At 36.0% G+C, this 25,606-nt stretch overlaps 1 long non-coding RNA gene across 3 annotated transcripts in view; it reads left to right on the forward strand.

Annotated features, from left to right (window-relative positions):
- The window catches only part of LOC130682556 (uncharacterized), a 129,977-nt gene that overhangs the window by 28,755 nt on the left and 75,616 nt on the right, over window positions 1-25,606 (forward strand). For all 3 annotated transcript variants that reach the window (XR_008995772.1, XR_008995773.1, XR_008995774.1), the window contains exon 2: window positions 19,229-19,399. This is a non-coding gene — a long non-coding RNA (uncharacterized LOC130682556). The remainder of the gene's footprint in view (window positions 1-19,228; window positions 19,400-25,606) is intronic.

Consider the following 25,606-nt stretch of genomic DNA (forward strand, 5'->3'; position numbering starts at 1 on the left):
CTTTCTAAAATTAAGAAATAATACAGAATTATTGCAACATTCTTTAGGACTGTATTGTAGTTCTCTATGCATCAATAACTAAGAACTCAAACATTGTAAAGCAGATCATCTTACTTTGGTTTTATTTTTAAACTGTTTTTATAAGACATTCAAAACATAAATAAAAATGCAACACCATCATATCCACTGCCAAAATGAAAATGATACGAAAGTTTTGCCAGGTATTTATCTCATCTCTTCTATTAAAAAGAAATTGAATGGGATGTTACAGATAAAACTGAAGCTTCACTCCTGACATACACTGGACACTGCCCCACACCGCATTTCCAAGTTTCTATTACTATCTTTAAATTGGTATGAGAATTTCCCAACCAAGCTTTTAATATGTTTTTACATAGATGTGTATTTTATCAACAATACATGATATGATTTATATTTGTTTTATAATTTACATGAGTGGATTTCTTGTTTTCTTATATATGTCCCTTTCACAGTAATGTATTTTTGAAGATTTAGGAATCAATTCATTCATTTTAAGAGCTAAAACAATATTTTACCATGTGAATACACCACAAAAGATTTATCATTCTTTTATGAAGGGACATAAACAATGAACACCACTGTGCAGGTCTCTTTGTGCATATATACAAAAATACTTCTGGAGTTGCCCACTGGAAATGAACTGTCAGAATTTGACAATACATGCAACTCCAGTATAACCAGACTTTGCCAAATTGTTATACAAATTTACTCTTCTGCCTACAGTGTTACAGCTTGGTCATCCCTACCAATACTTAGTTTCCTATTCTGATAGGGGTGGAAAGTCTCATTGACATGGACATTTGTATTTGCCTGTTTTGAAATAAAGTTCTACTTCCAACATGGAGCCCCTCCTGCCCAGGTGCCATGTCAGCAAACCGAAATTTACATAACATTTTTGTTCCTGTAAATTCTCTGCTTGATCTGGAATGCAGTTTATCAGGTGAGCCAATCCCTAAATGTCAGCTGGATACTTACTTCTTTGTTCCTTATTCATTTTCTGTTTGTTTGTTTGTTTTCCCTTCGTTATTCTTTATTTTTTATCCTAAGAAAGCTTCCCACCTTCTACCCTATTTTGCAGTTCTCTGGACACTTTGGAGCAGAGACTGCCTGCTTCGTGAAGTGTTAAATAAAGCTTATTTGTACTGCCTGTCAAATGACAGAACTAAAGCAATTTAGCAAGGACTTTTATGTCCTTCATTCAAGGGGAAGCAATCCATGGAATGGGGGAGCATAGGACCTCCCATTCAGTGGAGCACTCACCTGAGGAATTTTGAGCAAAAGCAAGTTTTACAGAGCCTTAGGAGAGGCAATGTGGATTACTAGGAGGCCAGGGATTTCCTGTTAAGGCAGGCAGGTCCTAAGGTGAGCTGGCTAACGCTGAGTTTGGAGGACTGAAACTAGTATATGTTGGTTTCTTGACAGACATTTCCATAAGCACAGGCTGATTTAGGTTTAGATTTGTGATGTGAGCCAGGCCGCTGGAGTGGCCTCCATTTTGTGGGTCCCAACATGTGATTTTACTTTATGATACCTAACTGGCTTCTTTAATCATTTTAAATACTGGTATAATGTATAGACAGCAAAATGCATTCATTTTGAATATAACTGTGGAATGATTTTTGACAGTCGTGGTGTACAAATGTCCATCATCCCATGAAATCCCATGTAAACCTTCCTAATGAATCTCTCTTCTCCTCAACAGCAGGCTGTGAAAAATTGACATGACTGGAGCCTTTTTAAAATGGAGTTGGAATGGCCTTTGGAGAGAAACCTCCTTACCTGCCCTTGCTTGGACTGGGCCAGAAACTTTGGACTGGGCAAAACAGTCATTGTTTTAAGTAATTGTTTGAAAAGTCAGCAGGAGAATGGACATTCTGATCCCATGTTTGATGGTTGTGGACTTTCTGAAGACAGAATCAGTAGTCAATGTATAACCCAGAGTAGTTTTAGCTTGTTAGAAAAAAAACATAAACCTTTTTCTCTTCAGCTCATGTAATTGCCTATCTTCCTTTTCCTTATAAAAAACTCATGTTTTCACCCTATAAGGACACTTTCATGTTTACTCTGAAATCTGTGATCCCCAAATTGCAATTCTGAAACCTTGAAGAAAAGGCCATTGTTCTTTTTCAGTTTTGCCTCCTTTTCTTGGTTGGCAAGGATTGCTGTCATTATAGATGAGATTTACATCCAACAACTTTTTGGTCTGTTGGTAATTCCTTTTTTTTTCTAGGTGCTTTTACAATTTTCTTGGGTCTGCACGTTCACTATTATGTATCTAAGTTGGGATATATTCTAAATTCTATTTATTTTTCTTGAAACTTTCTCCAATCCTGGAGAATTCTCAGCCATTATCAATTCTACTGTTCTTTTGCCCAATGTCTTCAATATCTCTTTCTCTAAATCCTAATGTTCATGTGTAGTATGTTCTCACTTTATCCTTAAATCTGTTTTATAGCATTTTTAATACTTCATTCTTCATAATTTCCTCAGCTGTAACTTGAAATTGATGAGTTCTATGGCTACACTTGTCCAATCTATTATGCAATCCATCCACAGGGTGTTTTAATTAATTTCTGTGTTTAAAATTTTTAGACATTCTGTTTAGCTATTTTTTAAATCTAACTACTTTTTTTAGAGTTTTGGTTCAATAATTTATGCCCTTAATCATTGTAAAAAAAACATTTCCTATTTTCTTTCTGATATTTTTCATATAATCTGAAATACATGCTTTTTATTATTGCTGTTATTTCTTACTACTTTTTATGTTTACTCTGTTTATTCTTGCCTTGTATATTTCGTTATTTCTGATAGTTCATATTTACCTTCAATTTTTTCATTTTGAATTCTTATGCCTTAGATTTTCAAAGTGTCTTTGAGTCCTGCGAGGAACAAAACACATATAATTGGTTCAATACCACTATCCATATTCATTTCTCAAATTAAACATTGCAGGATCACTCAGGCAGCATAAATTGAAATGAGACAGGGATGGGACGGTGGGTGTAGTCAGAGTAGGGTGAGATCCTCTGTGAAAAGCAGGGTGGAATATTTACAGTCAGAGCAATGTAACAATGGGCAAAGAAGTCCCCATTGAAACTGTTAAGCATTATGCAAAGTCAAGGTCACACTAATTCTCTAGGGGAAGATAACTAAGAATATAGACATCTTCAGTGAGATCAGTTAAAGGTCAAAAGGCCAGAAGCAACTTCGCCTGGAATGTTTGAGTGTTCTGCAAGGGTATCAGCTTAACCTGTGACTCCTCTGTCAGCCCCAGCAATCAGACTATGACCCAGCCCACCTTGAGGACAGGGCAGGTGATGCAAGTCCACACCCCTAAGTGTTTTCATGTTCTCGAAAAATCCTCAACTGCCTATAAAACTCCCTAGACAACACACCACTACGGGCTGTCTTGTCCCCTCCTGGCATGAGCCAGGAGCTCTATTCTCTCACTTTATTTCTAAATAAAAGCCTGTACCTTGCTCTCCTACCTTGACTGTTTGGGAAGCTCATTCTTTGGCTCCGCAAACAAGAACGCCGGCATCAGAAACAGCAAACTTAGGGAAATTGCATACTAATGGCTTTAAATTCTAAGGGCAGACTCTTCCACACTAGACCTCAAGCAAAGATACGCACCATTTTTGCCATCTTGTTATCAGAGATGGATCCTTGGTCTGGTTTCAAGAAAGAACTCAAGAATGGATGCAAAAGCAGTTGAGCATTAATAGTTTATTTGGGAAATAAAAGTTCCAAGAAAGACAGAAGTACACATCTGAGAATTGGGGTGCAGGCAGACCCTGAAGGAGGTAAGCCGAGGAAACAGAAGAGGAGCCCTTTTTGTATGAAGGGAGATGAATATTCACCAAGTGGGGTCAGGTTTCAGAGGGACCAGGTGGATTATTTTTTGGAGTCCATTCTTGCTCCACCCTCACAGTGGAAGGGGAAAGTTTTGACTCTTATTTGTTTCCCATCAGAACTGTCATGGCAGCAGGGAGGTGTGATTTTTACTATGCTAATGATGGAGGGGGGTGATTTTTACCATCTCAATGAATTTTGGGGTGAAGTTTGGGTCAACGTCCCCTGCATGTTGGAAACAGGTGGTGTGGTTTTGGCCAGTCTGTTATCTGTATTCTCACTCCCCCATCCCAGAGAACAGTTTATATGGAATGTGTAGAATATAAGGATCTAGCCAAATATAAACACTTGCCAAAGTCCCTTGCCCTCTCCCTGTTTAGGTTTAGCTATCTACCTACTCTAAGAATCTCTGAAAACATTTTTAATATTTATATTTATTTATGAAAGTGAACAAAATTTCTGGATCAAGGGAGATTATCATTATTACAGAGAAAACATTTGCTCCCTTTTCCCAATTCTTCCATCTTCTAAAGTTATGCTCTGTAGGAGAGGGATCTTGAACCTGGAATTCAGTTTTTCTAAGACAGCTTGCACAGGATCCCCTCTTCCACTCCAAGAGAAAAGAATACTTGATGTTAGAGTACACAAATCCTTTGTAATGTAAATGATAGCCCCAGGTATAATCCCCCTTTGATATGGTAAACATACCTACAGGGAGGTAAATCTCTGCTCCAGAGAGATGTAAATCATCTTTTAATTTCCAAGGCCTGTCCCTTAATCCAGGTTTCTGGTTTCTTTGTTTAGAAAGCCCTAACCTTAAAGAAACAATGAAGTATTTTCTCAACAGTCCCACAGTCTATCAGTGTGGGTAGGTGAGCTTTTTGAATATTAACATCTGAGTTTTAATACCCAGTTTAAATATCCTGGCAATATTTATTCTTTCTGCCTTATTAATTCATAGTCTAGAAATTTATTCTAAGAAAATTATGAAGAACTGTGCAAAGATGTCCGTGAAAAGATGTTCATGAAAGTGTTTTATATAGATAAGTAGATATAATTGATAAAATGGAAAAAATCTAAATACTCAACTGAGTGTTAGTTTTGAATATTGTCTTTTCATGGAGGTTGTATGCAGGCTTTTGAACAGTCCTGACCAAATATGGGGCCTTTATTCCAACTCCACAGCTCACTCAGTATGAAGGCATCATTTGCCTTACCTGCCTGGGTATTAAAACTCAGATGTTAATATGCCAGAATGGATAATCACCTCAAATTCCACTCTAATGCAATCATAGTAATTTTCAGTTCTTTATTTCTAGCACCTGAGAATATTCCATTGTTTCTTGTAAGTTCTATGCATCACTTGCTCATTTATTTATTTTTAAAAATCTCCTACAGTATTTATGTTTGTACCTGAAAGATATTCCGGTTATGTTTTTCACATTGTCAGAAATGAGCAACTGATGACAATAATAACCATTTAATGAAGTATCTTGATAAAACATTAATTCAACAAATGTTCTATATGCCAACAATAATCAGATAATAGTAGTGGATGTAATTCAAAATATTAGCAAGCATATGCCCAGGGTTATCCGGTGTTTTATAGGAAAATTAGAGAAAGGTACTCTTGATGAGAGTACAAATTTGGCAGTTCCCTGAAGAAATTTGCCAAGGTCAATAAATATCCTGGCAATATTTATACTTTCTGCCTTATTAATTCATAGTCTAGAAATTTATTCTAAGAAAATTATGAAGAACTGTGCAAAGATGTCCATGAAAAGATGTTCATGAAAGTGTTTTATATAGATAAGTAGATATAATTGATAAAATGGAAAAAATCTAAATAACAACCGAGTGTTAGGCAAATTATAGTATGTAGTATTAAAATAGAATGCAGAATCAAAAATTATGTTGTAAAAGAATACTAACATGAAGAAAAAATATTTATATAACAGTTCATAGAAAAGCAAGTGTGGGCAAAATTGCAATATTCCCAGAATATCTTGCCTGGCCATAGTCCATCTCCGTATCAATAGGTAATTATAAAGGGGAGTGAAGGCATATCTGGACCAGAGAGGTTGGGTGGGGTCCCTTTTGCAGCTGGGTTGTGAGAGACACAGGTGAGCAGATGTGGACAACAGCTTGTAAGCAATAAACGGGTTTCTCCTACTTTATTTCTCCGTTTGACTGATTTTGGTTTCAAAGATATTTTTCCCTGAGATTCCTTCCCCAACCCCCCTGGAGTTACAGCAAGGCACTAAAATATAGGTGGAATTCAACATGATTTTTAATAAAATAAATGAGAATTCTTAGAAAATTTACTTGAAATACATACACAGAGTTTTAAAAGTACTTATGTCTGAGTGATTGTTATGGGTTGAGTTCATTCTCCTGGGCCCTTGTCCCCACCACAACAAAGAACTGAAAGGCAGGGACTCAGCAGCAAAGCAGAATCAGTTTTATTTGAATGCACTCCAAGTGAGGAGTGGGCCAGAGTCAAGGTAGGCAAAGGCAGACTGCTTACTGTGAGGCTTTTTTTCTGTGGTTTTTGACAGGACAGAGAAGTCCTTGACTGACCATCTTTGACTAGGAGGCCTGGTCTAACTGGTAAAAAGATGACATGGGCTGTGTTCTGATGTTTGCTGTGACTATCCTCTGGTATTTTCTTTATCTGGGGAGTGTCTGATAATTCCAAGTCACTCCTGGTCCTTGAAACTTTAACTAATTAACTCTGTGAGTCTTTTCTGACTCTCTGGTTTTATCTGGTAACTTTTGAGTCCCTTTTAATGGGCTCTACTGGCCTTATCTCCCTCCACCCTCTTATGTCTGTCTTTCTACCTAACATAATGGATTTCTACTGACTATTTTACATTTATAAATTTTGTTTCTTTTCTTTTGTTATTCATAAGATATATGTGATTTTTATGTTAAAATATTAATTTTAATGGCCTAATAATTCTGTTTTAAGAAAATATCAAAACAATATTTGTAATAGTGAATCACCAGCAACTAAATGTCCAACTTCATCATATGGTGAAATAAATTATGATCTCTCCTGTAAAGAAATAATATGCAACAATTAACAAAACATTCTTAAAGAATATGTAAGGGCTTGAGAAACATGCAAATGTATATATATATATATATATATATATATATATATATATATATATACACACACAGTTAGGTTAAAAAAATACATGTTTAAAGATCATAACAATCTTAATTTATATTTATTTTCTTGGATAAAAGTTTATAAGCAATTTTTAAGATATTAAATAATAGCTTAGGTTATGACTATGCTCCTTTTTGTATAAAATACTTATCTATATTATTGAGATTTCATAGGACTATTAATATTCTAGATGCAATCACTGGGATCTTTTATCTCTTTAGGTGATATTTTATCTGCTTGATAGAACATACCTTTGTAAGTCTTTGAAATTTCATCACCCAGTCAACTGCATAGCTTGTGATGGACAACATTGCCACTGGCCACATGTGGCTATGTAAATTAAGATTAATTAAAATTTATGTTCTTTAGTCACTCTAGCCACATTTCAACTGGTCAGTAGCCACATTTGACTGACCAGTGGTTTTCATAAGAACAGTTAATGAAACAGCATAGGTGCTGTTAAAGAATATTTTTACCATCTCATAAAGTTTGACTAGAGAGTGCTATATAGAGTTTTCAAAATAATTCCCAAATCTCTACAAAAATCAAAGGAAAGACAAAATTAGGGCTTCACATCTAAGGGAATGAAATTCATTGGGTTTTTTTATAATGCTGGTTAGATGCTGACTCCATCAGAACACAGAAAAATACAAACCACCCTAGACATTTCAGCAAGAGGTTGTGTACAGGAAATTGGTGTGGAGATGTCAAAGGTTTGAATAGACAAAAGAGTTACTGCAAGAAGCACATATTATTCATAAGACTATGGTAACCCAGCTGATAATAACTAGGGAGCTGAGAGCTGGAAGTGGTGTTATCTAAAGCTAGGAGCTCTTAGGAGGGGCTCCGATTGCCGTGTCTTAGACCTCTGAGGGATGCATTGCATGATTTGTACATGAATGGCTGAGGGAAGCATGGCCAGGGCTGGTATCTCTGGGACTGGAAGGATGACATTGTAACTGTCATCTGAAGTGATACTAACATGAACTGTAAACAGAAGGTGATGTCTGTTCTGCTGTCATCCTGCTTTCCTAGCTTCCTCTAGTAGAGCCTCTCATAGAGCTGAGAATACCATCAGTAGTAAAGGGATCTGAAAAGTATAGTTTATATAAATGTATGTATACATATGTATACTATTTAATTTAAACATATTTCATATAGTAGCTTCAGTGTCATTTCTATTGGTAGTGTTTAGGATTTTATATTTAGTATTAATGGTAAATCATTAATATTTGTTAATTATTAATAGCATTATCTATGTATCAGATACTCTGCATGTATTATCTCATTTATTTGTAACAAAAATTCTATAGAGTATTGTTTAACCGTTTAATATGTGTGCAAACTGAAGCTCAGTAACATGCCCAAGGATTCACACTCTTGAAGAAGGCTGATATAAGCACCAAGCAATTAGCCCCATGGCCACCTGACAATAAGGGAATAACTAGTTTGAGGCTGCATATTCTTGTCACTCCTTTGATATGTGATATTTTGACTATTGCTTAAGAAATGATGGCAAATAAATACAGTTTTTCAAGTAGTAACATAGTAGTAACACTTAACAAAGATTCATGTAACTGCATACTAATTCTGACTTTTCTTATGTAAGGCCTTGGAACATTTTAGGGCACTCTATGGTCAAGCTATGAAAGCAGTTTCCCCTGTCATTTTTATTTTCTATAATTTATCTGTTTACTTATAAAGATAGAATCATTCTCTCATGAGCCATCCAGGGAAATCATTTTCGAGATCATTATGACTGATTTTTATCATTATATTTTTTGGCTAGAGATTAGGCATGTGTCAACAAGGACAAAGGAAAAAATATTAAAAGGGAAAAACAAATTTCCAAGTGCCACACTGTTACTGCATCTAGAAACATACATATTTTTAGGACCATGAATATTTGTATAGAATTGAAGTTGAGAATCTTAGAGAAGAATAGGAAAATGGATGAGAATTACATTTTACTGGATTATTACTGTCTGGCAAGCGTTCTAAATATGTGTATTCAATTAATCATCAAAGTAAGCCTTTGAGAAAAATTTATCACTTTACTTTCGATAGGTGAGGAAACTGAGGTTCATGGGGTGGGGTGGGTTCTTCTGGCAAAGCTAGAGCCAGTGTGACCCCTGGCAATATGCTTTCCTCAAAATTAAGGAGGGTTCTAGCTATTCAACTGGTACAGGGTTCTCTCTCATTCACCGATTGAACGTAATTTTAAGAACTTAAGATATTTGGTACATACTCTGCTAGCAACTAGAAATGCTGAAAGAAATACAACAGTGGCCTCAACAAGGGAGGACTCTGGGAGCTAGAGGACAGAAATCAGCCATGCAATCAGACAGATGCATCCCAGGAAGATAATTACTGATGAGAGGGTGCTCCAAATCCTGTAAGGGAGGACAAGGAGGCTCAGCTTTGCTTTGTGTTTGGGAAGGCTTTCTTGAGAAGGTGGTAGGGATTTAAGCGTGGCAGAGCTGTTGGTAGGAGCGGAAGGTTTCTCATCCAGCAGGTTCCTGAAGGCAGCTGCAAGTGCCAGCAACATTCCTCTGTACCAGGCCCTTTTAAGTCTTGCAGGAGTCCCCACATGGGAATAATGCAAATTTCGAGAAATGTATTTGAACTTCAGAACATCATATACCCCTTGGAGATTTCACCATTATCATTATCCCTGGTAATATTAAAGATTTCGGAGAAATATGAAATATAGCTTATGTTTCCTCTCTCACTCCTGACCTGATACAAAACCCTATTAATAAAGCTCTCTTTGCTCTCATTCTTTTTTCAACACTCAAAATATTAAAATGTGGATATACACTGATATAAAATACATATAGTACAGTTTCCAATTACATGATGAATAAGAAAATAGAAAAATTCACAAATGTCTTTTTAAGTGTTTTAGGATATCCTAGGATAAGCTACTTTATAACTTAATAACTGTATGTTATTTAACCTCAAGTATGTTTCCAAATAAGATCCACCTTTTTACAGCCAAACTCATATTAAAACAAAACTAAATTCAATGCCTTTTCTTCTTTGTACTCCAGGACTTGGTCTTTTTGTATCAACATTTATTCAAGCCATAAAAATGGAGGAAAGATACCTTCTTCAATTGTACCCAATGGATCACCTTACCAAGCAATTGCATTTCTTCCTCTACATTTCCAGAACAATTACCATCATTTGAATCTTCATCATTTATTCTATATTTACTCACTAATGGGTCACTATGATTGATCCTACCTATCCATACTTAGTTCAAATCTTCATCATTTCTCATCTGAATTTTTATAATCTCTCCTCCATTGGGCTCCATGTTTAGACCCCCCCTTGTTACCAATGCAAATCTAATCCCATCATTTATCTACTAAATCAGTCATATATGTGGCTTTTATTTATGAAATTAGTTCTATGTGATTTAGCACAATATGCAAAGTTCCTGATAATCTATCCTATTTCTTTGCCATCCATGATCCCACCCTTTACATTTTCCATCCATGAACATCACCTCCAGGTTTCCAAACTCTAACTCATACTGAATTTCCCCGTATCTCAAGAAGTGCACCCCTCTTATGTCTCTGTCTTTTCCTTTGACGTACTGTTTCTCTCATTGGAATTCTTTTCCCATTCCTCAGTTGATCAGTACTGCAAATGTTACCTTCAGTAGTTTCTCCTCTGGTCAAACCATCTACTTCCCTGTTCAAGTCATGTATGTCTTGTTCTTTGTGTGAGGGTTCTGGCCCATATTTGTTTATGTGAGTCCTGCTTAACTTTTCCCCTACAGCTCAGTATTTTAAGCAGGGTCACATTAATAATAATTCCTACTATTTTTTATTCCCAACGTTTATTTCAGGAACTCCACCAAATTGCTGATCTCTTATCATTCTGGTTGTCCTCCGTTATGTCACATCTTCCTTAGCAAATGAGGTCCTTCAGCTAAAATATACTTAAAAATAAAAAACTCCTATGACCTGTATGATTTATTGAGGATGATAGCAGAGGCAAGACTATTGTCAAATCCTCCTTCTCCCTTTACACAGCTGGGTCCACTGTTGTTTTCCATTCCAGCTAAGGACCCCCTCAGTTTCCAAGTAAATCTTTACTCAAGTGGTCAGCATATAAACACATGCAGGAGAGCTTAACATTCAGTTCTGCAACTAGATAAGGATTTAGATTTCTTAGCTTGAATGTCCAGATTGTACATTGCTCCTAAGAACTCCCTTGCTTTATAGTTAAACTTTAGGTGCAGTGTACCCAGGAAAATCTCCATGCCCACAGTCACTAAACACCACTGCACACCACCTGTGGGTTCACATGTTGCAGGTCTTTTCCTGGTTTAGGCTTCTGAGGTACAAGAATAAATCAGATAAATGTTTGCTTAAAGATAAATCATGGAGATATCAATTTTTTTTTGGTGCAAACAGTGCTATGTAGCCACATCAGTAAAATTAGCCTTACTCTTCTGATTTCTCATCTATAGCCAACTTGGCTGATTCCCCAGGCTTGATCTTCCCCTGTCTCCCCTTCTCAGAAATATATACCCAAATTTATGGCATCTCCCATTAACATCAGGATATCCCGACTTTGGGGATCATTCAACCTCTACTTCCATCATCACAAACTGAGCCCATTGTCTTGTTATCAGCTGATACTGACCATTAACAACCGTCCTTCAATTTTCACTCCCAGCCTTCTGTCTGTCTACTTTACAGTCAACTTGGAGAGAGGAAAGTATTGCAAAAGAAGTGCTAAGTAGATTATTTTATAACTGGAAGACATAGTTTGCAGTTGTAAAAAAATAGATGGCTTATAGATGATCTATCCTGGTCTCAACTCATTACAATCAAAGCTCTCTCCTCTCTTTTGGAAGCTGCCAAGATATTATGAAAATCAGTGTGGGTGGTGGGGAGAGTGAGGAACCAATATATTATCAAAATTAACTGTAGTTTGTTTTATTACTTTATTTAGTTTATATTATAAAACTATTAATTTAGTTTTAGCATTATGGTTCTTATGTAAAGGCACATATTCATTTCATTAAAAAGAAGTCCTTTAGTATACCATGTAATTAAGAATCCTGCAAGTATAAATACAGTTTAGAAATTATTACTTTCTAATACAGTCCAGTAGAGTTTTGGTTGTAATGAGTTAAGACTGGTACAGATGATCTATAAGCTATCCATTCTTTCATAATGGCAAACTGTGTCATTTGAAGTAGTTTTCCTTTGAAGTACTTTCCTGTCTCCAAGTTTATTGTAATTTAGAACATAGGCAGAAGGCTGAATGAAAATTAAAGGAAGGTTGTTAACGGTCCATATCAGCCAATAACAAGAAGACAATGGGCTCAGTTTGTATGGAAACACAGATTGAAAGGTCCGCAAAAGTTTGAACATCCGAGAGTTAACAGGGCATGCCATGAATCTGGGTATAAGATTATATATATATTCATATTACCATCTGTAATGCTCCATGTTTGTAGCTTAGGAAAATTAGCACTAGATCCAAAATACATGTGGAGAATGAACTCTACTTGCAACGAAATCTCTTAAACTGTCACCCACCACTACCCCAGATCACTTCCCTTCAAAGTCGTCAAGTGAACTGTCAGGTACTGGTGCATCTCACTGGCCTCAGGAGAGTTTGAAATGTCACTGAACACACCAGCTACCTTCTAGAAGAGCACGTTTTGAACTGCTTTCTTTCTTTTAGACGACTTGTACATATAAATTGACAGCAAAAGACAAACCATTTGTCCTAATACTAAATATTCTAGTTAGAACAGTTTTCTTTTCCTTGAACTAGTCTCCAGACAGAGACTTTTGCTTTAATAGTGGACTACAGCATCTAACACAGAGCCACAAAAAATATTTCATAGAGTTATTGCCATCACTACTTGGCTCTCTTGTCAGCTACTCATTTTAAAGTATGGGGATTTTATATTTGTCAACTTTGCAGTCTTTATTTATCAAGTTGTGCTTGGTGGGTTGTGGGAGAAGCTTGCCAGTTTATAGGATTTCCACGATACATTCCATGCTTAACAGTTACATCAAATTAAAAATAGTTATTGAATAGCTTATGAAACATCTGATAAGGTACAAATAGGTTAATTTTATTTTACTAACATATGATCTTTAATCCAGTTTTCAAGGCTACTTGTGTACTAAACATATATTTTAGGCTTACTAGAGATTGGTAAAAAAGAGAATCTCAAATTTTGACTCTTGTGCATCGAACTGAGGCTCTTTGAATTTTCCCATGACTTTATATGTTATGAGACACAGAAACACGATTATGTTGAAAGGTCACAATTTGCTTGTGCCCCAGACTTAATGAAGGCTCAGTCACTGCCTTTCAAAATGCTACTGGAGCGGAGAATGCAGAAAAGGGTTCTCTTCATTTGCTTATTTTTCCCTTTACATCAAGTGGAAATTTGTCACACATGTCACACCCATCAATCAACTGATTGCTTATTTTAGGATCATTTCAAGATCAGTGCTCAAAATTGTTGATGATCAAGAAAAAAAGTCAGGTTTTCCTCAGTGAGCTCAAAATCTAAGCAGAGATGAAAATCAGGTTTTGAAAATGAATAAGTGGTGGAAGCTAAGGACTATATTAGGTGGAAGGATGTTGATCAGCAAAAATTTTAGAATGTACGTGATGAGAGAGGTAATAGATCAAGAGAAGAATTCCTGAACAAACTAGAAATTAGAACGAGCTATGAAGAACAAATGAAAGGAGAGCTCTTTCAGTGGGAACACAGTAGGTGATTCCTATTCTTATAGTCAAGTCAAACAGGCTCTTAGAACCTCTCAAGACCTTGATAGCTCCCTTGTGTCAGTTCAAGGCACCGTGCTGGATATTCAGCTGTGAGAGAATTGCGCTCTCATTATGCTTCCTATATGAATATGTGTCTTTTAGTTTTAATAATGGAAATAAAAGTATATGTATTTATGCTGTTCTATCACACACACACACACACACAGATATATTTAGTTTTTAAATATATATACATTTTTCTTTTCTTTCTGTCATTTGCTATTTAGATTTTTTGCTTTTGCTATTGTCTCAAGTTCTTTGATTAAGGAGGCCCCAGGCATAAACTGGTTACAGATGTGTTTTCCTTATCCATTGATATTTTTAGAAATTGGATATAATTCCTTTAGATAGAACATCCTCTCTTCAGTTAGTAAATCCCCTAGTAGTTATTGTTTTATAGCAGCCACTCTGTTGAGAAAATCTATTCTCATGCGACATGTGTCTTTAAATTCTATCAGAAATTAATTTTAAGGGTTTGAAAATTTTATGGGTCTTTATCCAATTTTAGAATTAAAGTTGAAATATCATTTAGCAACCATTCCTCTAAAAAATGACTAAACAAAATTTCTATCCTAATTTCTACCTTTAGACTTTTTTTTTGTTTTGAAAACCTAATATATTGGGGCATTTTTTACATACAGTATATTTACACACAAAAACTGCACATTTTTTCCTATCCATATTTAGGTTTAGTCTATACTGTGTTTAAGAATTTAGTTTCCTATTAATGTATCATTTAATTTTATTTATCTCTTGGTTGATGTTAGTACTTATTTAAGCATATAATTGCCTACTTCTGTTTCTGTTGCCCTTGTTACTTCTTAAGAATTGCCATCATCAATACACTCTTTATCCATTGTCTGTCCCCTTTTGTCATGTTGTATTTTAACGAGCCTTTTTTCCCTTTTTCTCAGTTTCCTCTGTCTTCTGGTAGAGTCTGTCATTTGCCCTCCCTGTCTCTGAGTCAGTTCTTTTCTTTGTTAATTTCCATTTACTGCTTCAAATAAAATGTTTGATTTTATTAACTTCGCTTTACATCACTTAAAATCTTTCTCTTCCTCCAAATAGTTCTTTTGTATTTCCATTCTTTTTCTGCTTTCTCATCATATTCTTTCCATGTTTTAGCTCATATTTTATCTACTGCTTCATAGACTATATATATAGTTTTGTTGAGTTTTATTGTGGGCAAAAAAGATGCTTTTTTCTGCCTCTCAAATGTGCTATTTATCTCTTTCTTGTGGGGGTGGCCAAATATTTTGCAGGTTCAGGTTTGGTTTTGTTTCTAGGTTCCAAAGACTTTATTCTTCATTTGAGGGAGCTCTATTATGGTTTTTTTTGTTCTACATTAGGGGACAGTGCATTCTTCTTGATTTCTCCAATAATAATAGAATTCTCCTCATATATACTAAACCAGAAAGGTGGTAGATAGATCAATTATGAATAAGAAAAAAAAATACTTTATTTGACCATTATTTTTCCTTTTCTAATGCTTTCGCTTTCTTTATGTAGGTCTGAGTTACGGACCTATATCATTTTCTTTTTTTTTAAGAATTCATTTGACCACTTCTTGCAAAGTTGATCTACTGGTAACAAATTTTCTCATTTTTTTTTTCCTGAAGACATTTTTATTTATCCTTTTCTTGTGAAGGATAATTTCACTGGATATAGAATTTTAGGTTGTTGGGTTTTTTCTTTCAACACTCTAAATATTTCAGTCCACTGTTTCCTTGCTTGCATATAGAAGAGAACTCCAAGTAATTCTTATCTATACTCCTCTATAAGTAAAGTGTGTCTGTGTTGTTTTTTACTCTAGTCTCTTTTGAAATTTTGTCTTTTTTTTCCTGCAGTTCAAATATGGTACGCCCAGTTACAGTTTTTTTTTTTCTTTTTTAGCATTTATCCTATTTGGTATTTTCTGAGCTTCCCAGATTTGTGCTTTAGTGTCTATCATTAGTTTTGGGAAATTTTCAGTCTTTATTGCTTCAAATACTTCTGTGCCTTGCTCCCTTCTCCTTGTGGTATACAGTTATGCACATGTTAAATGTTTTATAGTTCTCCCACATTTCTTGGATATTCTGGGGATTTTTAGAGTCTTTTTTCTCTTTGTTTCTCAGTTTTTGAAGTTTCTATTGACATATCCTCCAGTTCACTGTTTTTTTTTTCAGGTCTGTCCAGTCTACTAATGAGCCCATCAAAGACATTCTTTGTTTCTGTTACAGTGTTTTTGATTTCTTGTATTTCCTTTTGATTTGTTCTTAGAATTTCCATCTGTCTGCTTATGTTATCCATCTGTTCTTTCATGTTGTCCATTTTTTTCCATTACAGCGCTTAACATATTCACCATAGTTGCTTTAAATTTCTTGTCTGATAATTCCAGTATCTCTGCTATATCTGTGTCAGGATCTGACGTGTGTTCTATCTCTTTAAACTGAGTTTTTGTCTTTTACCATGCTTTGAAGTTTTTTGAAAGCTATGTATGATGACCTTGGTAAAAGGATCTGAGGTAAACAGGCCTTTAATGCTACATTTTATGATTATCTGACAAGGAGTTTGGCTGTGTTTGCTGTGGCTATGCTGTAGGTGACAGGCTAAAGTTTCCTCTGGTGTCCTTATTTTTATCTCCCCTGTTGTCTTTGGAGTTCCCTAGAGACTCATTCTTGAATAAAATTATATGTGCCATTCTTCTAGTTAGTGTATTCTCCTGTTATTACACAGTAGCCCTACAGATGTGATGGTAAGAAGAGGGGAGAGAAGCAAGATATACTCCTATGATTAGTTTCAGTCTTTCAGTGAGTCTGTATCCTTGGGCTGTGAGCTTCTCAGGTGCTTGCCAGTTCCCCACCACCCGCTTAGTGGAGGCAGAAAGGCTGTAGGGCCTGGAGTTAGCTATTTCCCTTCCCCCAAGTGGAAGGCTACTGGGGAAGGAGATGGGTATTTTTCTTCCCTCATATACATGGCTGGAGCAGGCTGTGGGTGGGTATCCCCTTTCCCTCAGGTTGGTGAGGCTTGGATAAAATCCCAGCTATTTAGACTTGCAAATTTTTTTTCTTTTGAAGTCAGGCCTTGTTAAGACCAGAATTCTCTGGGAGTATTTCAGATTGATCATTTTCCCCCTCCCTGGCAGCAAGCAGGAAGGCATTTTTCTCTGATCTTCACTGTGAGAACCTGGTAGCAATCCTGGAGGTAAAACTCATAAAAGTGGGGTGGCCCCCCTATGACAAGGAAACCCCCTCACCTTATAGTTTCAAACTCTCAGACTTGTCCAAATTCAATCCCCAGCAATTTTCTAAGTACAATTCAGGATTTCCTACCCAGGCACTGATTGCTGTGGAGATGTCTGCTCTCACTAGATATGATTCTCTGTATCTACCTATCTGTCTCTCCAATATTTGATGTAACAGTTTGACCTGTGACTTCAATTAAAAATCACATCTAGGGCAACCATCTCACTGGAGACATTTTTGTTTATTGGTATTCTTTTTCATGTCCTTTAGCATCCTAAGTCATCTATTTCTGAATAATATTTAGTCTCAGCCAACTTAATGATAAGTTGGGTACTCCCTCTGTGTTCCTTTGGGTAATACTTTCAATTACAGTCTTCATTTGGTATTCTTTCAGCATTTCTTCTAATTATTTTCTGTAACTCTGTACCACTTTCTTGGTACAGAGTTATAGAAAATTTGTAATTTTAGGGATATTAGAAAATGTAGGGATTTATAAATCAACCTTCATATTTCCTCAATATCACTACTCTAGAGCTCATCAAAACGATTTCACTTTGTTTCATTTAGTTAACACCATTTTTGAATTTTCATTGCTAAGGAAGTCCATCTTATCAACCCAGACTGTAAATGTCTATATATATGTATATCCCTATATGCAAACATATAGATGTATTTATTCACACACACAGAGATATATATAGATATGCATACATATGCATATGTATTTCCATAAATTTTAGTTGTATAATGGAAAGGAGGGTATATGGAAAGGTAAATACCTGTGCTCAAGTCAACATCTTTTCTTGGTGTCCTCTAAGTATTTTCCACAGCATTAAGTAGCTGACCAGGAGTCCCCAGAATACCCTGAGAAAATTAGTCATCCAGAAGAGGATCTCCCAGTATGGCAGCATTTACTAGAGGATGGCCTAGTCCCACTGGGCCATGCCTCAGGGAAAAATCACAGAGTGAAGAACATTTTTTTGAGTTAAGACAACACTGCCAAGATATAGGACAAAAGACAAGTTTACTCACTGAGTCATCTCAGGGCACTCATCCACAGCACAATATGGCACACCTACTTGGTAGAAATAATTATGGTAAAAGTTGGCAGGAGAGAGGGGTTTGTTAGATGAGTTGTGTGTTCTTTTTAATGGAGCAGAGGAAAATAGGTTTAAATAATAACTTGTGTACAAAAGAAGAAAAGATAATGTTTATTTGGGGTGTGCTGGTAACCAGCACACTTGAACCCAAGAATAAAGGAAGAATTGCATGATCTGGAGTTAAGCCTGCAATCACTTTTATTACCATAATCTCCCAAGAGGCTCAACACTAACAACAGGTTGCAAACAGATCTTGTCATCTGGTGTGAACACAGACCCATCATTTTAAGTGGTATAATGTATTTTCAAACAGGTTGGAGTAATGCTTAACAGACATTCGTTAGCAGCTCAACTTCCTAAACACTGAAAAAAAGACAATTACGGGCAAGACTGGCAGTTGAACACTTGAGTCCATGTTATGATATTTATTGGACAACTCCTGAAGGTGTTAGCTGTGCACATTTGGTTGATTACATAAATAGTTGCTGTTTTCTGACTATAACCAGATTTGGTGTTTTTAAGGCTTTATTAAATATTATAGTCATCTGGTCTTGCTGAGCAACAGGTGGGGCATATGGTTCCAATGCTTACTGAACCACCAACTGAAAGGAACTTACGGGTTCAATTTTATGTGAGATACATATTCTTACTAGTTATTTGGATCAAGTACTTAACACAAGGGATTTGCTGGCAGTATAAAACACATTAGTCTGAGAAAAAGGTTCCATACAGTACTTGTATCTCTAACTATGGGACTCTGCTTAATTGGATCTTGTGTTCTTACTTGAAAGTAAGAAGTAGCACTAGATAAGTTGGTAAAAAACTTCTTTCAGTCTTGTAGCTCAGCAAAAATATTTGACAAGCTTTTGATAAAACTAGAGATACTTAATTTTCATCTAGACCTCTGGGAGCAAGATGATCCATCTAGAAATTAATCCATTCATTTACATATTGTTTTGAGTTCTTATTTTTCCCCTCATTTTTTTTAATTTTCCTTTTTTATTCTGCAGATTATTCTGATGCGTAACCAACATTGAGAACCTCTTCCATAAGTATCTTCTAACTCCTAAATGGATTAGTGCCCAACTGGGCATTTGTGTCCATCAGAGTCTCCTAGCCACATGGTTCATCTCAAGAAAATAAGTGCTAAACTTAGGAAGAACCTAGAGCAACTACCTAAGGTAAAGATGATGACAAAGAACAACAATGAAAACTTCAGTAGGAAAATGGATATGGGTAATGTAAGGCAATTTCAGACATCTTAGATGTCTGAAGTGGTTATGATTTAAAAACTAGGACTGAGGTATATTTTACAGTATTGAAGTTAGGATCTGATGCAGTCCAGCTAATTAATTAAGATCATCAATTTATGCAAGATAAGGGAAGGCCATGGGGAGTATACAACTCAGGTATAGATCTGGAAGTTTTCAAGAAAATAGGACAGGTTCTAATCAGAGGGCTGGTCGACCTCGACCTGGCTTGGCGTCTCTGAAGCATTGATAGTAAGTCTCCATTAGAGTTCTCCTCCGTTAAAAGCACAGTAGATGGGAAACTATGTGTGTAGGGGTGAGGAGGAGGAACCATTAGATTTGGGAAAACATTTTCTAAATTAGTTCTAAAATGCCAGAGGGAGGACCTTAATTAGGTTTTGTTGTTTCAGCCCTAGAGCAAGAAAGTTTCTAAACTCTATTATTTAACACAACAATTTATTTCTTTTGAACCTTTCACATCATCAAGTCTAGCTGAATATTTTTCATTTATCTCCCCTCATCTGGAATCCTCACTTGCTTGTCCTAGTTCAGAGCCTTATTATCTCCAGTCTGAATTATAACTCCAGCTTTCTCATTGGGTCTGCTTTGTCTATTCTCTTCCTCATGAAGCCCAGTTCACTAGATGCAAATATGAGATATGGCTTGAAACTTTCAGCTTCTTTCTGTCTACCTACAGGGCAGATATCTTCTGTAATGTGTGGCTGGTCATTACCATCTTGCTGCTTTTTTATTTTTTTATTAAAGTGTCATTGATATACACTCTTACGAAGGTTTCAAATGAAAAATATTGTAGTTACTACATTCACCCATATTATCAAGTCCTTCCCATACCCCATTGAAGTCACTGTCCATCAGTGTAGTAGGATGCCACAAAATCACTAACTGTCTTCTATGTGCTTCACTGTCTTCCCTGTGAACCCAAACGCACCATATGCACCCCTATGTTTACTGCAGCACATAATACCACTCAATCCCCTTCTCTCTCCCTCCACAACCACCCTCCCCCACACCTCCCCTTTTGTAATGGCCAGTCCCTTCTTGGAGTCTGTGAGTCTGTTGTTTTGTTCCTTTAGTTTTGTTTCATTGTTATACTCCACAAATGAGGAAAATCATATGGTACTTGTTTTTTTGCCTAGCTTATTTCACTGAACATAATACCTTCTAGCTCCATCCATGTTGTTGCAAATGGTAGGATTTGTTTTCTTCTCATGGCTGAATAGTAATGCATTGTGTATATGTACCACATCTTCTTTATCCATTCATCTACTGATGGACACTTAGGTCGCTTCCATGTCTTGGCTATTGTAAATAGTGCTGCAGTAAACATAGGGGTGCATATGTCTTTTTGAATCTGAGATCTTGCTTTCTTTGGGTAAATTCCTCAGGTAGAAATTCCAGGTCAAATGGTATTTCTATTTATAGTTTTTTGAGGAGCCTCCATATTGCATTCCACAATGGTTGAACTAATTTACATTCCCACCAGCAGTGTAGGAGGGTTCCCCTTTCTCCAGTTCCTTGCCACCATTTGTTGTTCCTAGTCTTTTCAATGTTGGCCATCCTAACTGGTGTGGGGTGGTATTTCATTCTGGTTGTAATTTGCATTTCCCTGATAATCAGCAGTGTGGAGCATCTTCTTATGTGCCTCTTGGCCATATGAGTTTCTTTGGAGAGGTGTCTGGTCAGACCCTCTGTCAGTATTTTAATTGGGTTATTTGCTTTTTGGGTGTTGAAGTGTGTGAATTATTTATGTATTTTGGATGTTAACCCCTTGTCGGATAACTCATTTACAAACATATTCTCCCATACTGTAGAATACCTTTTTGTTCTATTGATGGTGTCCTTTGCTGTACAGAACCTCTTTAGTTTGATGTAGTCCCATTTGTTCATTTTTACTTTTGCTCCCTTGCCCAAGGAGATGCGTTCAGGAAAAAAGTTGCTCATGTTCATATTCAAGATAATTTTGCCTATATTTTCTTCCAATAGTTTTATGGTCTCATGACTTACATTCAGATCTTTGATGCATTTTGAGTTTAGTTTTGTGTATGCAGTTAGACAATAATCCTGATTCATTCTCTTACATGTAGCTGTCCAGTTTTGCCAACACCAGTTGTTGAAGGGGCTGTTATTTCCCTATTGTATATCCAGGGCTCCTTCATCATATATTAATTGACCATATATGCTTGGGTTTATATCTGAGCTCTCTATTCTTTTCCATTGATCTATGGGTCTGTTCTTGTGCCAGTGCCAAATTGTCTTGACTACTAAGGCTTTGTAGTAGAGCTTGAGGTTGGGAAGCATAATCCCCCCAGCTTTATTCTTCCTTCTCAGAATTGCTTGGCTATTTGGAGCCTTTTGTGGTTCCATATGAATTTTGGAACTATTTGCTCTAGTTTGTTTAAGAATGCTATTGGTATTTTGATAGGGATTGCATTGAATCTATAGATAGCTTTAGACAGGATGGCCATTTTGACAATATTAATTCTTTGTATCCATGAGCACAGGATGTATTTCCATTTATTTTTATCTTATTTAATTTCTCTCAGTGTCTTGCAGTTTTCAGAATATAGGTATTTCATGTCCTTGGTTAGGTTATTCCTAAGTATTTTATTCTTTTTGATGCAATTGTGAATGGAACTATTTTCCTGATTTCTCTTCTGTTAGTTCATCATTAGTATATAGGAATGCAACATATTTCTGTGTATTGATTTTGTATCCTGCAACTTTGCTGAACTCTGTTATTAGTTCTAGTTGTTTGGGGTGGATTCTTTAGGGACTTTTTATGTACAATATCATGTCATCTGCAAACAGTGACAGTTTAACTTTTTCCTTACCAATCTGGATGCCTTTTATTTCTTTGTGTTGTCTGATCGCCATGGCTTGGACCTCCGGTAGTAAGTTGAATAAAAGCAGGGAGAGTGGGCATCCTTGTCTTGTTCCCTATCTTAAAGGAAAAGCTTTCAGCTTCTCACTGTTAAGTATGATATTGGCTGTGGGTTTGTCATATATGGCCTTTATTATGTTGAGGTACTTGCCCTCTAAACTCATTGTGTTGAGAGTTTTTATCAGGAATGGGTGTTGAATTTTGTTGAATGTTTTTCAGCATCTTTGGAGATGATCATGTGGTTTTTGTCCTTCTTTTTGTGTATATGATATATACTGTTGATGGAATTTCAAGTATTGTACCATCCTTCTATATGTGGAATAAATCCTACTTGATCATATTGATGACCTTATTGATGTGTTTTTGAATTTGAATTGCTAATATTTTGTTGAGAATTTTTACATCTATGTTCATCAGGGATATTGTTCTGTAATTTCTTTTTTTTGTGATGTCTTTGTTTTTGATATTAGAGTGATGCTGGCATTATAAGATGAGTTTGGAAGTATTCCCTCCTCCTGTACTTTTTGGGTAACTTTAAGGAGGATGAGTATTAGATCTTCACTAAATGTTTGTTTAAATTTAGCTGTGAAGCCATCTGGTACAGGGATTTTGTTCTTAGGTAGTTGTTTAATTACCAATTCAATTTTGTTGCTGGTAATTGTTCTGTTCATATTTTCTGTTTCTTCCTGGATAAGCCTTGGAGGACTATACTTTTCTAGAAAGTTGTCCATTTCTTCTAGGTTATCCAGTTTGTTAGCATATAATTTTTCATAGTATTCTCTAATAATTCTTTGTATTTCTATGGTGTCCGTCGTGATTTTTCCATTCTCATTTCTGATTCTGCTTATGTGTGTGGACAGTCTTCTTTTCTTGGTAAGTCTGGATAGGAGTGTATCTATTTCATTTATTTTCTCAAAGAACCAGCTCCTGTTTTCATTGATTCTTTGTATTGTTTTATTCTTCTCAATTTTATTTATTTCTGCTCTGACCTTTATTATGTCACTCCTTCTCCTGACTTTGGGTCTCATTTGTTCTTCTTTTTCTAATTTCATTAGCTGTGAGTTTAGACTGTTCGTATGGGATTGTTCTTCTTTCCTGAAGTAAATCTGTATTACAATATACTTCTCTCTTAGCTCAGCCTTCGCTGCTTCCCACAGATTTTGCGGTGTTGAGTTATTGTTGTCATTTGTTTACATATATTGTTTGATCTCTGTTTTTATTAGATCATTGATTCATTGATTACTTTGGAGCCTTTTGTTAAGCCTCCATGTATTTGTGGGTTTTTTCTTTTCTTTGCATAATTTATTTCTAGTTTTATAACTTTGTGGTCTTAGAATCTGGTTGGTACAAATTCAATCTTTTTGAATTTACTGAGGCTCTTTTTGTGGCCTAGTATATGATCTATTCTGTGCCCTTGAGAAGAAAGTGTATCTTGCTGCTTTTGGATGGAGAGTCCTGTAGCTGTCTGTTATGTCCATCTGTTCTAATGTGTTGTTCAGTGCATCTATCTCCTTACTTATTTTCTGTCTGGTTGATTTGTCCTTTGGAGTGAGTGATGTGTTGAAGTCTCCTGAAATGAATGCATTGCATTCTATTTCAACCTTTAATTATTTTAGTATTTGTTTCACATATGTAGGTACTCCTTTGTTGGGTGGATGGGTAATTATAATGGTTATATCCTCTTGTTGGACTGACCCCTTTATCATTATATAACATCATTCTTTGTCTCTTGTTACTTTCTTTGTTTTGAAGTCTATTTTGTCTGATTCAAGTACTGCAACTCTGGCTTTTTTTTCTCCCTCTTATGCATGAAATATCTTTTTCCATCCCTTCACTTTTAGTCTGTTTATGTCTTTGGATTTAACATGAGTCTCCTGTAGGCAGCATAAAGACAGGTCTTGTTTTTTATCCATTCAGGGCCTCTATGTCTTTTGATTGGTGCATTCAGACCATTTACATTTAGGGTGATTATTGATAGGTATGTACTTATTGCCATTCCAGGCTTTAAATTCGTGGTTACAAAATGTTCAATGGTAACTTCTTTTCTATCTAACAGTCTAACTCAACTCTCTTATTATGCTATTAGAAACAGAATCTAAAGGTCCTTTTTTTAGCCTCCTTTTTCTTCCTCCTCCATTCTTTGTATATTAGGTGTCATCTGTACTCTTTGTTTAACCCTTGACTGATTTTGTGGGTTGTTGATTTGAGTTTGCATCTGATCAGTAATTAATTGGTCTACTTTCTTTACTGTGATTTAATTTTCTCTAGTGACATCTCTTTAGACTTACGAACACTTCCATCTATAGCAGTCCCTCCAAAATACACTGTAGAGATGGTTTGGGGAGGTAAATTCTCTCAGCTTTTGCTTATCTGGAAATTGTTTAATCCCTCCTTCTAATTGAAATGATAATCTTGGCAGGTTCAGTATTCTTGGTTTGAACCCTTCTGCTTCATTGTATTAAATACATCATGCCAATCCCTTCTGCCGTGTAAAGTTTCTGCTGAGAAGTCTGATGATAGCCTGATGGGTTTTCCTTTATATGTGATCTATTTTCCCTTCTGGCTCCTTTTAATACTTTGTCCATGTCCTTTATCTTTTCCATTTTAATTACTATATGTCTTGGTGTTGTCTTCCTTGGGTCCCTGGTGTTGGGAGATTTGTGCACCTCTGTGGCCTGAGAGACTATCTCCTTCCCCAGATTGGGGAATTTCTTAGCAATTACCTCCTCGAAGACACTTTCTATCTCTTTTTCTCTCTCTTCTTCTTCTGGTACCCCTATAATGCAAATATTGTTATGTTTGGGTTGGTCACACAGTCCTCTCAATATTCTTTCATTCCTAGAGACCCTTTTTACTCTCTGTGCCTCAGCTTCTTTGTATTTCTGTTCTCTAATTTCGATTTCATTTACCATATCCTCTGCTTAATCTATTGTGTTTTTATGTCCTTCCATTTTATGTTTTTCATTTCAGATACTGAATTCTTCAATATTTATATCTCATTCCTGAATTCCTACCTGGGCAGAGTGCACCTGGACAATTTTGTCCACCTGTCCCTTCTCCTGAGCTGCAAGGCCTGTGCAATCCTTGCCCCTTTAGCAGCCCTCTTGCTGTTAGGAAGTCTCTCAGACTGCCTGCATTTCTTTTGTCCCAGAGTGGATGGTTGTGGATATGCCTTCGTTTTTTCTGTAGCTCGATGAGCATGTTTATAATTTTTATTTTGAAATCTCTTTTAATAA

This window comes from Manis pentadactyla, chromosome 2 (genome assembly GCF_030020395.1).
Source record: "Manis pentadactyla isolate mManPen7 chromosome 2, mManPen7.hap1, whole genome shotgun sequence".
In the NCBI taxonomy this organism is placed as follows: domain Eukaryota; kingdom Metazoa; phylum Chordata; class Mammalia; order Pholidota; family Manidae; genus Manis; species Manis pentadactyla.